This window comes from Vombatus ursinus, unplaced genomic scaffold, assembly GCF_900497805.2.
Source record: "Vombatus ursinus unplaced genomic scaffold, bare-nosed wombat genome assembly UNPS02014830.1, whole genome shotgun sequence".
Classification (NCBI taxonomy): domain Eukaryota; kingdom Metazoa; phylum Chordata; class Mammalia; order Diprotodontia; family Vombatidae; genus Vombatus; species Vombatus ursinus.
Genome location: NW_020954608.1, coordinates 15780866 through 15796974, shown reverse-complemented (window position 1 = coordinate 15796974; position 16109 = coordinate 15780866). Strand labels below are relative to the sequence as shown.

Here is a 16109-nt window from a genome sequence, read left to right as displayed (position 1 = left end):
ATTCTATGAAAGAAAACAGACAGAAAAATAAAGAAAGTAAAGAAAAAGTATCTTTGTTCTACATTCAAGCTCTGCTAGTTCTTTCTCTGCAGATGGACACACCTTTCATCATAAGTCCTACAGAATTGCCTTGGATCATTATATTGCTGAGAATAGCTAAGTTATTCATAGTAGATCATCATACAATATTGCTGTTACTATGTACAATGTTTTCTTGGTTCTGCTCATTTCACTTCGCATTAGTTTATGTAATTTTTTCCAACTTTTTTTGTCTGAGAACATCCTGCCCATCATTTCTTAAAGCACAATAGTATTCCATCACAATCATATACCACAACTTGTTCAGCCATTCCCCAATTGATGGACATCCCCTCAATTTCCAATTCTTTGCCACCAGTAAAAGAGCTACTATAAATGTTTTTGTACACATAGGTCCATTTCTTTTTGTTGTTGTTGTTGTTGTTGTTCTTTATCTCTTTGGGATACAGTCCTAATAGTGGTATTGCTTGGTCAAAGGGTATGCATGGTTCTGTAACCCTTTGGGCACAGCTCCAAATTGCTATCTAGGATTATTGAAACAGTACACAACTTTACCAGCAGTACATCAGAGTTTTAATTTTCACACATCCACTCCAACATTTGTCACATTCTACCTCTGTCATATCAGCCAATCTGATAGGTATGAAGTAATAGCCCAGAGTTTTTTACTTTGTATCTCTCTCATCAATAGTGATTTAGAGCACTTTTTTATGTGACTGTAGATAGCTTTGATTACTTGTCTGAGAATTGCCTGTTCATATCCCTTGACCATTTACCAATTGAGGGATGGCTCTTATTTCTACAAATTTGACTCAGTTTTCTATATGTTGAAGTAAAATCTTTATTAGAGAAACTCACTGTAATTTTTTCTCACATTAATGATTTCCAACTATGTATTTCCCTCCATCCTATTTTCCCCATTATCCTATCTGTCTCCTTTTACCCTGTCCTTACTCATAAGTATTTTGCTTATTTGCCTCCCTCAAACTGCCCTTCCTTCTATCAGCTCCCATCCCCCACTTCTTATTCTTTTCCTCTCCTACTTTCCTGTATGGTAAGATGGATTTCTCCACCCAACTTTAAACCAATTCTGATGAGAGTAAGGATTATGTGCTCCCCTCACCACTTCCCCTATTTCCTCCTCCACTGTAAAATTTCTTTCAGGCCTCTTTTATATCAGATAATTTATCCCATTCTGCTTCTCCCTTTCCCCTTCTCCCAGTGCATTCTTCTTTCTCATCACTTTATTTTATTTTTTAGATAATCATTCCATCCCATTCAACTCACAACTCTGCTTTCTGTCTATGTATCCCTATGTATCCTCCTTCTAACTGCCCAATAATGAGAAATTTTTTAGAAGTTATAAATATCATTTTCCCATGTAGGAATATAAACAGTTTAACCTTATCAAATCCCTTATGATTTCTCTTTCCTGTTTACCTTTTTGTGATTCTTTTGCATCTTGTATTTGAAAGTCAAATTTTCTATTCTACTCTGATCTTTTCATCAGGAATGCTTGAAAGCCCTCTATTTCATTGAATGTCAATTTTTTCCCCTGAAGGATTAAACTCAGTTTTGCTGGGTAGGTGATTCTAGGTTGTAATCTTAGTCCCCTCCCCCCCTGCCCCCCACACCAAAATATCATATTCCAAGTCCTCTAATCCTATAATGTAGAAGCTGCTAAATCTTGTGTTATCTGGACTATGGCTCCACAATATTTGAATTGTTTCTTTTTTGGTGCTTGCAGTATTTTCTCCTTGACCTGGAAGGTCTAAAATTTGGTGATAATATTTCAGGGACTTTTCATTTTAGGATCTCTGTCAGATGGTGATTGGTGGATTCTTTCAATTTCTATTTTACCCTCTGGTTCTAGAATATCAGGGCAGTTTTCCTTGATGATTTCTTGAAATATGCTGTCCATGATAATTTCTTTCTTTCTTGTCTTTTTTTTTGGCAATTGGGGTTAAGTGACCTGCCCAGGGTCACACAGCTACTAAATATCAAGTGTTTGGTCTGAGGCTAGATTTAAACTCAGGTCCTCCTGACCTCAGGGCCTGTGCTCTATGCACTACGCCACCTCCCTGCCCCTCCATGATAATTTCTTGAAAGATGATGTCTAGGTTCTTTTTTTCAAGAAATTATCATGGACAGCATCTTTCAAGAAATCATCAAGGAAAAATGCCCTGATATTCTAGAACCAGAGTGTAAAATACAAAGTGAAAGAATCCACCAATCACTTCCTAAAAGAGATCCCCAAAGGAAAATTTCCTGGAATGTTATAGCCAAATTCCAGAATTTTCAGGTCAAGGAGAAAATGTTACAAGCAGTCAGAAAGAAACAATTCAAGTATTGTGGAAACACAATTAGGATAATACAAGATTTAGCAGCTTCTACTTCTATATGGCATGGAAGGAAATATAGTTAGCCTTTCACAACATGACTATTATGGAAGTGTTTTTCATGACTACACATATATAACCTATATTGAATTGCTTGCTTTCTCAGTGAGAGTGAGAGATGACTTTCTTAGATCCAGAGGCAGGGACAATATACTTTGGGAAATGCAGGTGATGTAAAAATAAAGGACATCAGTAAAAAAAAAAAAGTAATTAAAAAAGGAGATGGTCCAGTCATGAAGTGACAATGAGGGATAAGATGTCAGAGGACCTCATTTATACCCATTAAGTGCTCAAAAGACCCTAGAGGAAGACTCCAGTTCATCTTCTTAGGAAGATTTATGAGCAGACTGAGATAATACAACTTCCTGCTAGGAAGGGAGGGAAGGAGAGAATTTGGAACTCAATATTTTAAAAACAAATGTTAAAAATTGTTTATACATGCAACTGGGAAATAAGACATACAGGCAATGGGGTATAGAAATTGATCTTGCCCTATAGGAAAATAGAAGGGGAAGGGGATAAGAGGGGGCAGTGATAGAAGGGAAGACAGATTGGGGGAAGGGGTATTCAGAATGCATGCTATTGGGATGGGGGAGGGGAGAGATGGGGAGAAAATTTGTAACTCAAAATCTTGTGGAAGTGAATGTTGAAAACTAAAAATAAATTGATTAATTAATAAAAAAAAGAAAAAAAAATGATAATAAGATGCTGTCCAGATTTTAGGTTTTTTTGTGCAGTTGTTTTCTGAGGTAGTTCTGGGGACCTGTAAGTTTTTGGCTCTTCCAAGGTGGTATGATCTAGAGAGAAGTGTGTTTATTTCTCTACGGTACACTGGTTTATGAGTGATCACAAGCACTCTTTTCAACCTTGGAATTGTAGTCAGGGTCCCTGTTTCACTGTGACCGCAAGGTCTGCTGTGCTAGTGCTCCTCCTTACACTGAGACTAAGACCTAGGACTGCAACCAAGATCCAAGTATAAGTAATACAACAGAGCCCTGCCCCTAGTGCCAGTAAAGAGACCCCTGTAAGTCTCCTTCTGACCTCCTTCTGACTTGTCTGATGCTCTTTCTATCTGTGGGCTGGAAAGTCTGAAAACCACCATTGCTGCCACTGATTCAGTCTTCCTGAGGCCTGCTCCTGGTTTTATGGGCCCGGTCTGTACTGGATTGCAGTCCTCTCTCACCTTGGTGTAACAGAGCTTTCCTGCTGATCTTCTAAGTTGTCTTGGATTGTAAATTTTTTTCACTCCATCTTTTTGTGGGTTCTGTGGCTCTAGAATTTGTTGCGAGTCATTATTTAAAGATTTTTGGAGGGGTTTGGGGAGAGCTCAGGTGAGTACCTGCCTTTACTCTGCTGTCTTGGCTTCACCTCTATCACCATTTTTTTTTTCAGCCAAAGACAAGGTTTATTAAAGATCCGCCATATTAGCAAGACTCTTAAGGAATCTGAGCATCTGTGAGGTATTGGCTAGATGGTAAAAATCTGAGCAGTGGCTAGATTATAAGAATCAGAGCCTCTATCACCATTTTTTGAGAGAAATAAGTTTAACTAATAGAGGGAATTCAGCACAGGCAAGAGACCAAATACCACATCAGCTGGCAAATGCTTGACTTCCTAGGGGGAAAAATACATCAATCATCACTTAGACTCATAGCGAAGCTCCTACAATTCATGTTTTCTCCCTCTGCTTTTCTGTTTCAAGCTAGAGGAGGAAGTAGAGAACAAATAGGTCTTCTTGAGATGCTTCAACTTTATCAAACTATAGATGATGCTAAAGCACAGTACCTGAAACTGCTGCAAAGTTAAGCCCTCTCCCAATTATCAGGCTCCCACCTTATCATCAGTTAATCAACAAAGCAATACTTCGCCCCGCCCCCATCAGCAGTCTTCCAAGTATTGCAACTAAAGTCTTCCTGTAAGCTGAATATGCCAGCTGGTGTCCTCTTAACTCTTTTTCTTGCTATGTTCTCATCTCCTCCTATGATCCTGCTAGTGATGCTTCACTCTCTGTAATGGTTCAAATCACAACATCCTAGTGGTCAGTGACATCTTTCCTTTAGGAATCAAAACTTGTGAAATGCAACTTTCTGTCAATTAGGAAATTAACAATCCTTATAGCCTCCAAATAGTTCTTTTATTTATCACTGGTTTAACGTTTTAAGCTTTTAAAAAAGTAACATGCAAATGAGATAAGGAACCATAACGTCTTGAAGTGGCAATAATTTCCTTACCACAGAGCCTGGCACATCATAATCACTTAATAAATGTTGGCTGATGACTAATTTTGAAATATGTTTGATATGACTGTACACGTATAGCCTATAATAGATTGTATGCCATCTTGGGGAGGGGAAGGGATAAAAATTTAGAACTCAAAATCTTGTAAAAGTGAATGCTGAAAACTAAAAATAAATAAATTTTTTTTTAAAAAATTTAAAAAATGTTGGCTGACTAAATACCCTCAAACTGGTTTTCTCAGTCCATTCCTCTGAGGGGCAGTTTTCTATCCAGTCCTTCTAGTCCTTCTAGTCATTCAGCTAGCATTTATTAAGTGCCAGAACTCTGTGCTAAGCTAAGAGCTAGAAATACAAAGGCAAAAGACATTTCCTTATCACAAAGAGCTCATGGTCATGGGGGACACAATGTATGAACAACCATATCTAAACAAGTTCTATATGGGATAAATTGGACATGCTCAACAGGGAGCAGTCACTAGCTTTAAAAACAATAGGGAAAAGCTTCTTGCAGAGAGTAGGACATTAGCCAAGACTTGAAGAAAACCTGGGAAACTGTGAGGCAGAGATGAAGGAAATGATGATGATGATGAGGAGGATGATGATGAGGATGATGATAATGGTGAGAGAGAGACAGATCGACAGACAGAGGGAATGAGAGAATGATTTAGAGCTCTGGTAATAGTCATGGGGGACAGGTTGTAAAAATGTCCTGTGCTTAGAAATGGGTTGTCTTGTTTGAGGGACAGCAAGGAAACCAGTGCTACTGTATCACAGAGTGTGATCAGATATAAGAAAACTGGATAAGTAAGAAGAGGCCAAGTTATGCAGGGTTTGAAAAACCCAACAGAGATTTGTTTATTTGATTCTGGGGCAATAAGAAGCTACTGAAGTTGATTGAATGAAGGATGACATGGTCAGACTTGTACTCATAGTCTGTGTCTCTCTTTATATTTAACCAAAAAGCTGTGTTTCATCACAAATGAATTTTTTGCATTTTTTGTACAATACAACTTCATTTCCTGCCCCTTTTAGCAACCAAACTCTGTATATGCAAGGGGAAGTAACTTACATCCTTCACTAGTTAATTTGATCCTTTTTCTTTACAAGTAAGTTCACATTCTGACCTCAGCAAACAAATTGTTCAGCAAGGCAGTACCATATAATGTGAAAAAAAGATATAACTTGCAATTTAAAAAATCTCAACCTGATATATTTAAACTTGATGGTGACACTAAGGAAATGTATGCTTGAAAAAGGAGACATATATAAGCATATCTTCTTACTTCTTTGCAGACGTAGAGGACTGTGTTTGTGAAATGGTAACCATTAAAATCAAACTTTTTCCAATATATTGTTTAGCTTTGGTGAATTTTCTTTTTCATTCTTTTTTTTTCAATAAAGGATGACTTTCTTAGATCCGGAGGCAGGGACAATATACTTTGGGAAATGCAGGTGATGTAAAAATAAAGGACATCAGTAAAAAAAAAAAAGTAATTAAAAAAGGAGATGGTCCAGTCATGGTGACAATGAGGAATAAGATGTCAGAGGACCTCATTTATACCCATTAAGTGCTCAAAAGACCCTAGAGGAAGACTCCAGTTCATCTTCTTAGGAAGATTTATGAGCAGACTGAGATAAAAGTCATACAGGATGAAAAGCTATAGTTCGATATGGACTATTATTTGTTCTAGTGAACAGAATATTCCAAATATTAAAGTACAAATTAACTTCATCAAAATATTAAACAAGAAAGAAGTGGCAGTGGAGGCCAGTTGCTGTTATTTTAAAAGTTTCAAAGGTGGCTATAAAAATACAACTTAATCTACCTTCATCCCAACTATGTAGATGCATTTCTAAAACATTTCTCCTCTGTCCCTATGGTGCCTCTTGTCCTTTCCAGATACACACACACACACACACACACACACACATACACACACACGCACACATGCAAATAGAGAGAGAGAGACCATTGCCAAAATTAATATCTTAATTTTTTAAATTAAATTTATGCTCTAATATGAAAAAAGAAAAGATGAATCATGGGCTTCTTTCAAAAAAGTAAGAAATTAGTAGAAATTTCAAATATGCTTTAGATTAAATGGATTAAAATTGACAATGTCCTTTGTGTTGATAACCCTCTTACTAGTTTTCCTGAAAAGATGTCAGTCAAGAAAAGATTAATCTGAATTATAAAAATAATCCCTAGAAGGAGTAAGGAAAAGAGATAAGATTGTTTTGTTTGTTTTTTCCCTCACCTTGAGTTAAAAAAGCTTAAGGCATGGGTTGGTTTTCTCATTCTTTTTGTTTCCTTTTCTGATTGCTTGCCTTTCTTTTAATGATATAACATGAAGAAATATGTCAGAGAAAGTGCCTTTTATTCTTAAAGCTTGTATAAATCAAGAAATTAGGTACAGGCAGGGCAAGGACCATATAGTCAAATGAAACACCTACTATATTTTTATATCTGATGTCTGACATATAAAATATCTGATATTTTTATATCTGATATCCTTGATATCAGCCAGATTTTGAAATTTATACAATACAAAATGAAAAGATTCACCCGTTTATTCCTCTACCAACAAAATATTTTTAGCCCTTGTGTTAGGTACAGACCTCTGAGCTCTCCTAAATTTCTTAAAGGAAGAATATAATAATATTTAATGAACCTATTAGGGTGAAAGAAGAAGAATTTACACTCCATACTTCACTGCAACAAAACTGAATAAGATTAAATATGGTTTCATAGATTGTTTTGTTTTGTTTTTTTGCTTTATAAGACAGCAAGCTATAAATACCTGGTTGGAACAATGGAATTTGTAGAAAATGTGATAGGCCATGTCCTATGGGAGGAAAAAACATCTCTAATTTCCCCATCTCTACTGACCCCTTATTGTACAATCATACTAAGGTTTCCTCCATCCTAAAAACAATCACCACGTTGACACTGTTGCTCACTAATACTATCTCCTTTATCTCTTCTTCCTATAACTGTTAAAACACTTTTTACAAAAACCTACACCTTACTCTACCATCATATACCCACTTTTAGCTGTTTATTTTGTCCCCATCACTGCTGAAATTGCTCTCTCCAAGGTTACTTCTAGTCCCTTAGTTGCCGATGGCAATGGCATCTCAGTCATCAACCTCCTTGAACTTCCTGAAGCATTTGACAGTTTTTGAAATTAAACTCATAAGAACACATTATATACTCTTGATGCCCTTGCCTTTTGTAAATCTGTTTCCATTTACCTGTCCTGTCCAACTAACCACTACTTAAAAGCCTTTTTCTTTGATTCATCTTCTTCTTCAGCTTCCTAAATGTTCGTATGCCTTCTTCTCCTTGACTATTCTGAAATTTTTGAGAGTGCCAACCACCCCATCCTTCTTGATACTCAGTGCTCTCTCAGCTTCCTATCTTAGTTTTATAAATGCTACTTTGAAGTACCCTTTTTTATTTAATCTCCAGGTTTTGAGATACTGGATGAACCTTAGAAGCTAGCTAATCCACAGAGTCTTTGATCAAGACTCCCCTCCATATATCATCTTTGACAATTTGCCACCTAGTCTCTGCTTAAAGACCTTTAGTGAGAAACAACTCATTACCTCCTCCGGTTACTCAGTTACTCATTGCACCTTTGACTGGCCACAACTCTGGGGACATTTCTTTATTATATTGACCTGAGGTCTATCTTCCTGCAGCTACTCTGCCTATTGTTTCTACTTTTATACTCTGGGAGAGGTCTAATCTCACTCACATCCTGGACGTCACACTTTGGAAGTACTTTCTTCCCCTGCCTCCTCTCCTTCTTATCGAATGGCTTTTCTTAAAATTTCCATTTTTAAGTCATCTATGTCAGCCTTTCTCTGTGGGATGCATTCCTGCCCCTCCCAGACTTTCTTTACCATGTCCCCAGACCAAGCACCATCATCTTTGTCTTGCTTGGGGAATTCAGCTTCTTTCAGGTTTTATGTAGGGTCTTCTCCCATCAGAATATAAATTCCCTGAAGCCATGGACAGCCTTTTCTTTTCTTTTATTTTTATTCCCAGTACTTAGCACGGTTCCAGGCACATAGTAAGTGCTTAAGTGCTTGTTGACTAATTATTGACTAATCTCTCTTCTGATAGTCTTCCTATCTTGTATTCTCTGGGTTAATATCCTCAATTCCTTCAACAAGGCAGTGACAGTCCTTCACTGAGTTTTCCATCCATCTTCTAGATATGCTGCAACTTATCTTTATCTTCTCAAAAATGCATCACCCAGAACTAAACAGGCTAGTTATCATTCCACATTACAACTTTCCCCATCAAGGTTTCCATATATGGCTTGTCAGCATAAGAAATTAAATGGGAATTTTTGGAGAGTTTAGCAGAAGCTGCAGATGACATGCAAAGGCTAGCAGATGACATAGAAAAAGTTTAGAAACTCAGAAATGCATAAAATATATGTATAGTATTATGTAATGTCAACATATTTTATCTTTTAATACCATAATTCAGACTTAGTCTCTGATATAAAGGGAGGGACAAAAAATTTTACTCAGACTTTCTAGATCACAGGGGCACCATGCCCCTAACTCCCATGATATGGAAGGGATAACTGTACTCCAGATGAGATCTCAGCAGAGTAGATCGTAATGGAACTCTCAGCACCTTTGTTCTGAATACAACCTCTCTTTTAATGCAGCCAAGGAGAGCATTAATGTTTAACCACTGAATTCTATTCAAATCAGTTCAGTAATCATAATTAATTAATTAATTAACATTTGTTATACTGACCTAAAGTCTAAAATTCTAGACTTCTAAAGTCTAGAATTCAACCTCTTACATCTACATTGTACATAATGTTCAACTGTATTCAAATATGAAAATACCACAGTCTCTATCTACAAGAAACTTATAGCCTAATAGGGAGAAAAAATATATACACAAATAACCATGATATACATGATAAATTATGTAATAAAGATCAATGGATCAGTAATCAAATTAATACAACCACTATTTCTGGAAAGTATATATTCATTGATTGCCCCATGGCTTGACTAACCATTTTTCTGATGCCTCAGATACCTTATCTATATGTGTTTTCTCCCCAGAAAGAATTAAAACTCCTTAAGAGTGGGGACTGTCTAACTTATGTATTTGTATATCCAGACCTTAAAATCAAGCCTGGCATATATTAAGTACTTAATAAATCCTTTTTCTTTTATTCATTCAAGGAGAGACTTAAACAATGATGAGCGATGTGAGCTACAAATAACATTTTTAAATGAAATTAATTAACAGGGAAGAAACAAATGGTTGCTGATGTGATAATCATTCTTGAGTAAGATCTCTATATACAGTCAGGTCATTAAGTTGCTAATATAAAAATAAAAATCAATACCAAATTAGTAAAATGAAACTGAACAGAAATCAAAACTTGCAGTTAAAAATAATGTATTTCAATGAATTATCAATGCTGGAAATGGGAAATTAAGGAAAGACATGTGGCACAGAGCCATTTTTCAAAGGAATTTTACTAATATAAATAATCACCACAGGTAGGAGAGTAAAAGAGACTAGAAACTGCATTAGCCAGCAAACACTCAATGCTCTTGCTAAGTAGAGAGACATGGTAGGCAAGGGAATTGCCAACTTAAAATTCAAGTTCATTTGCAAAATATTATGGAAGAAGACTGGGAAAGATTATAATATCATCACCTTATTGATTGGAAAGAAGTGGTGAAAAGGATGGGTAGGATTAAGGATAGCTTAAGGTGAATCCAGAGTAGGCTAAAGTCTTCTGAGAACACATTTCGATAAAACTAGAAAGACAACAAATAGTAAGAATGAAAAAAAGATTTGAAAGATTTTAAAAATGCTCTTTAATAGGCTACATGATATGATGAATTAGGAATTATGTGTGTAACATTAAATAAAGAAGATGATCAGAAAAAGAGGCATACTGGCATTAGATAGAACATGGGCATTGGGCAATGTCATGTAAATAGACTTAGAAGTGAGCCCCTAGCATGTTGATTGTACCCTTCATAGTAGATTCAAAGGAGTACTTAGACAGGAGTTGCCTTTCTTTTTTAACAGTTACTGGAATGGTAGACTAGTTCAATGCCATAAGATATTATCCTGGGATTTCAGGGAGACATTTGACAAAATATATCATGCTAGCCTTTTGGATCAGATGTAGCCATTTTAACTAGACAGTGATACAATCAGGCAGATCTCACAATGACCGAATAATAGTGCAAAAGAGTAGAATTAAAAGGTTCATTCAACTTGCAGTGAAGTCTTTAGTGGAATACCCCAGGGATCAATCTGTGATTTTCTGCTGTTCTGAGTTTTTATCAATATTTTGGATAGGGATAAATACAATGTCTAATAAATATGCAAATGGCATAAAGAAAAATGACATAGTTAATATGATAAATAATAATCTTATTCTAACAAAATGAATTTTTAATAAGAGTAATGTAAAATCCTGCGCTTGCACTCAAAACATTCCAATAAACAATTAAGGATTCAAGAGGGTATGACTAGATTATGGTCTCTGTAATAAATAAGTGAGGGTTTCAGTGTACTACAAGATTAATGAGTCAGCAGTGATAGATGATAGCCAAACACACACACACACACACACACACACACACACACACACACACACACAACTAATTTGATCTTATGGTCTTAGGTCAAATTAAGAAAGGACTGTTTTCCATAATGAGGAAATGATAGCAACATTACTTTCTATCATGGTCTGACTACATATCTGCTATATTGTACTTAATTGGTAATCCCATATTTCAGCATAACACTTACCATCACCACCCTGCAACAGGATTCTCTCTAATCCAGAGCTCATAAACTCCCACTAATCAGTCAATAAGCGTCTATTAAGATCTCACTGTGTAGCAGGCACTGTACTAAGTGCTGAGGATAAAAAGAAAGGCAAAAGTCTCTATGCTTGTAATCAAGAAGTTCACATTCCAATGAAAGAGGTAACATGTAAGTAGCTTTGAAGATACAAAACACACAGAGTAGGTGGGATATAAGTTCAGAGGGAAGGAACAAGAAAATGGTTCTGCAGAGGTGGTATTTGATCTGAGTCTTAAAGGGTGTCAGGGAAGGGTGAAGGCAGGTTATTCTAGGCATAGAGGACAGGCAGTGCAAAGGCATAGAATCAGGAGATGCTACATAGAATTAGAAGATACTTTAAGAATATGTAGAATTAGGAGACGGAGTGTCATGTGTGCAATAGGCCAGTGTATTTGGATCTAGGAGTGTGCAGGAAGGGAATAAAGTAAAAGAAGATTAGAGAGACAGGAAAAGGTCAGATTAGAGTTTTAAATGCCAGCAGATTGTACATTTGATCTAGAAGACAATAGGGAGCCACGAGAGTTTATTGAGTAGTGGAGTGACATGGTCAAACTTAAGCAATTGAATAAGGGCTAGATTGGGGTGGGCAGAGCCTCCAGGCAAGGAGACCAACCAGAAAACTATTAAGTAGGCATGAGGTGATAAGGGCTTGTAATGAGATGGTGTCTGAGAGTGGAGAAAAGGAGTTGTTCACAAGAAATGTTCCGAAGGCAGAAACACCAAAGTTTTACAACAAATTGGGCATATGAGCTGAATCTAAGGTGAGGCATTGAGGGTAACACCAAGATTGTCAGCTCTAGTGGCTTCCTTAAATGATAGAAGAGTTGGGAAAAGGACAAAACTATGGCAGGATTGAAGGTGTGACTTCTTTTCTTGGACATATTGAGTTTGAGGTGAGTACCAGACATTTGGTTCAAGTTGTTCAAAAAGCAGGTGGTTTCAATAAAAATATACCAATGTGTTTGTTTTTGTTAGTCAGGAAGAAATTGCATAGTTCAAAGTATAAGGATTTAATAAGATACTATTTTTAATTAATAAAATATTCCTATTATATATTAATAAAAGTAATCACACTATGCCTCTCTCCTTAAACCTTGAATTCAACCACAAGTACCCTGTATTAGAAGATTGGATATTCATGGAGATCATACATAAGTCATACACATATACATGGGGGAAAGAGACAGAGAGTCATATAGATGTACTAGAGAGAGAGAGAGAGAGAGAGAGAGAGAGAAAGAAAGCCCGATCAAGAACTGATTTGGCTAGGGCACTGGTATAGAAGGGCAGACACAATGGAAACATGAAATTTCAGGAAACATATGTGGAGGGGCAATTCACCTCTTGATTCTGCCTACTTTCAAACTCTTCTCTTGATAGCATCAAACTACTGTCTGTTGGACTTATTCCATACTGAGCATCAATCAGTCAAGCAACAAGCATTTATTAAACACCTAGTACACACAGTGTTGACTCTGGGGTCAGACAGATAGAAGGGAAGGAGTTGTCCTCTAGAAGCCTACATTCTTTTTGGGAAAACAACACACATTTAAGTAAATACAAAATATGTACATAGAAACTATAAAGTAATTTCATTGAGGTAAGGGAGGTACTAATAACTGAAAGAGGGTCAAGAAAAGCATTGTGTGGGGCAGCTAGGTGGCACAGTGGATAGAGCACTGGCCCTGAAGTCAGGAGGATCTGAGTTCAAATTCAGCCTCAGACCAAACACTTGACACTTACTAGCTGTGTGACCCTGGCCAAGTCACTTAACCCCAATTGCCTAAAAAAAAAAAAGTGTTGTGTATCTGATGCTTGAAGTCAAATTTGAATCAAGCTATAGCTTTCAAGAAAATGGTGTTCTTACTCTTCTCATTTAATATTCTAACCCCTCAGAGGATCAGGAATTGGTGCCTGAGATGAGTAGTACTTTGCATTTATTTGATATAAATTTAGTGTTTCTGTATTTGGGTACATGTTGTCTTCAACTTTCAGCCCCTAGAATGTAAGCTTCTTGAGGCCAGGAACTATTTCATTTGTCTTTGGGTCCTCAATGCCCAGCATAATGTCAGGTATATAGTAGGGACTTAACAAACGTTTGTCAAATTGAATTAATTTTTTATTAACGTTACTTCCCCTCATATGCTCTAAATTCCAGTCAAAGGGACCTCTTTATTGTTCATTGAAATTTACATTCTATTCCTGCCCCTGCTCCCCCTACTATGGCACAGACAATCTGCTGTGCCTGGAATGCACTACCTTTTACTTCTCTCTCTTAGAATCTAGGCTTCAAGTCTCATCTCAGGTGTCATTTCTTATGGGAAGGTTTCCTGACTGCCCTAGTTGCTACTGTAGAGAGTATGAACAGGGAGACAGAACTATTTACTTTTCTGTTAATATGTTTTTGTTTTTGTTTTTGTTTTTTACCAATAGAATATGAACTCCTTGAAGGTAGGACTGGTTTTTATATTATTTATGTTCTCAGCATCTAGCAATAGGCTTTGCACATAATGAGTGATTACTAAATACTTATTAAATTGAGTTGCATTATGTTCTTTGATTTTTCTAAAATATAATAATGGGGATAATTTTGGCCAGCTTAATGTACACATGAAGACAAAGAACTCTCTTCTGCTTTTATATTAATAGTCAAGACCAGAGATTTTAGCACTTGATTGTATATTTGTGCGATATGTATATATGAATACACATGTGCCACTTACCTGAAACTTTTCTTTACCTCTCTCACCTTGCACCTTGTATCATTTTTCCCCCTCATCGAAGGTCCATATTATGTATATATATATATATATATATATATATATATATAATGTGTGTGTATGTGTGTGTATGTATATATATAGATATATACATATGTATGTATGTATGCATAATCTCTACCATATAATTTAGCAGTTGGTGTCTAATTGTTTCATGTTTGTAAATCATATTTTTTCCTACGAGTTTTTAAATTCCTAGGAGTTGTTACCATGACTCGTACTCTTTTTAAAATATAGTACTAAACATACAGGAGAAACTCAATAAAACTTACTGATTGAAGAATGATCATTGTTATCATAAATGATTTAATAATATAGAGCATCCTGTGGAAATTATATATGAAGCTAATACTTGTTAGGTACCTATTTCTTTGGGGGAAATATGGGAGAAGAGGAATAAGCAGACTTGGAAGGAGAAAACTTTATTATTTTTAGAGAACTTTGGTCTTTTGTTTCATTTCTTTCTTGTAATATACCCAAAGTCTTTCATAACTGGCCTCCAGTACAGCCCAAGGTGAATTGTTATGATTTCATAACTCTGAATCAATTAAATCCAGCTTGCTCCATTCACCTCAGTTCAACTTTGGTGTTCTTCTGCATGGTTACCCTTACACATTCCAAATGCTCACCAAAAAAAGTTATATCTCTTAATAAATACTTATTGTCAAGACCTCGATCTTAGAAAATATTTAAAAATTCATTTTTACATTTGACTAAAGTTTCTGAAAAGTACGATGTGAAAATTGAAAGGATCATTTTCTAATACTCCTTTAGAGTTAAAAAAAAAGTAGCTTTATATAGTTGTAAGATAAAAAATAGTGATGGGATTATTTGGGTGTTTCCCAAACTGGCTTAAATTAAATAAATTTCACAGGATTGTAGATCTAACCTTTTTTTTTCTTTCTCCCTTCCCTCTTCCCTCCTTTCCATCCTTCCTGCCCTTCCTCCCCCCTCTCATTCTTCCTTTCCCTTCCTCCCCCCTCTCATTCTTCCTTTCCCTTCCTTCCTTTTTTCCTTCCTTCTTTCCTTTCTTTCTTTCTCTCTTTTTCTTTCCTTCTTTCCTCTTTCTTTTCTTTCTTCCTCTCTTTTTAAATTCAGCTCTAGCCTGTTTCTGTTGAGCTAGCAGGAAAGGCATGGTAGTGGTATATGGGGGTCAGCAGAAAAGGTTATTTTTAGTCATTTTTTCTCATAATTCCAAATTGCTGAGAAGAATGGTTATACCAATTTACAGCTGCACCAACAGTGGAATGTTGATTCTTCCATCTCCTGTTTATCACATACACTTAAGTTACTACATCTTGTTGATTCCATTGTCACAGTATCTTTTGCTTCTGTCTGCTATTCTCCACCCACACAGACATTATCCTAGTTCCAATACTGTATCAGTTTCCCTGACTTTCACAGTCCCTAAAATATTGTCCATTTCCATCTTTTGTTATACTCTAATTTGCTGGGTCTGTAATAGAATCCCGGGGCTGTTTTTATTTTTTTCTGTTATAATTGTTAGATTTTTAGTTTCAAATAACATCTGAAATAATCTGATAGATTGTAAACCAATTGAGGACAGAGCCTCTTTCATTTCCAACACTGTCTTACCAGTGCCTCTGATGTTAGCCGGGTCTGACTCTGACCGGTCCTTTCATAATTTAGTTCTGGTATTGAAACTAAATGAGATAATCATGGGTCATTTAACAGTTAACAAAAAGAGATTTACAGCAGAAGAAGGATTTTCAGCAAGGGTATGCTGTGAAGACACCACAAATTGATTGAGCTA

At 36.2% G+C, this 16109-nt stretch overlaps 1 protein-coding gene across 1 annotated transcript in view; it reads left to right on the top strand.

Moving 5' to 3' along the window:
• The window catches only part of MAGI2 (membrane associated guanylate kinase, WW and PDZ domain containing 2), a 1168341-nt gene that overhangs the window by 597912 nt on the left and 554320 nt on the right, over positions 1–16109 (top strand). The window lies entirely within an intron of this gene.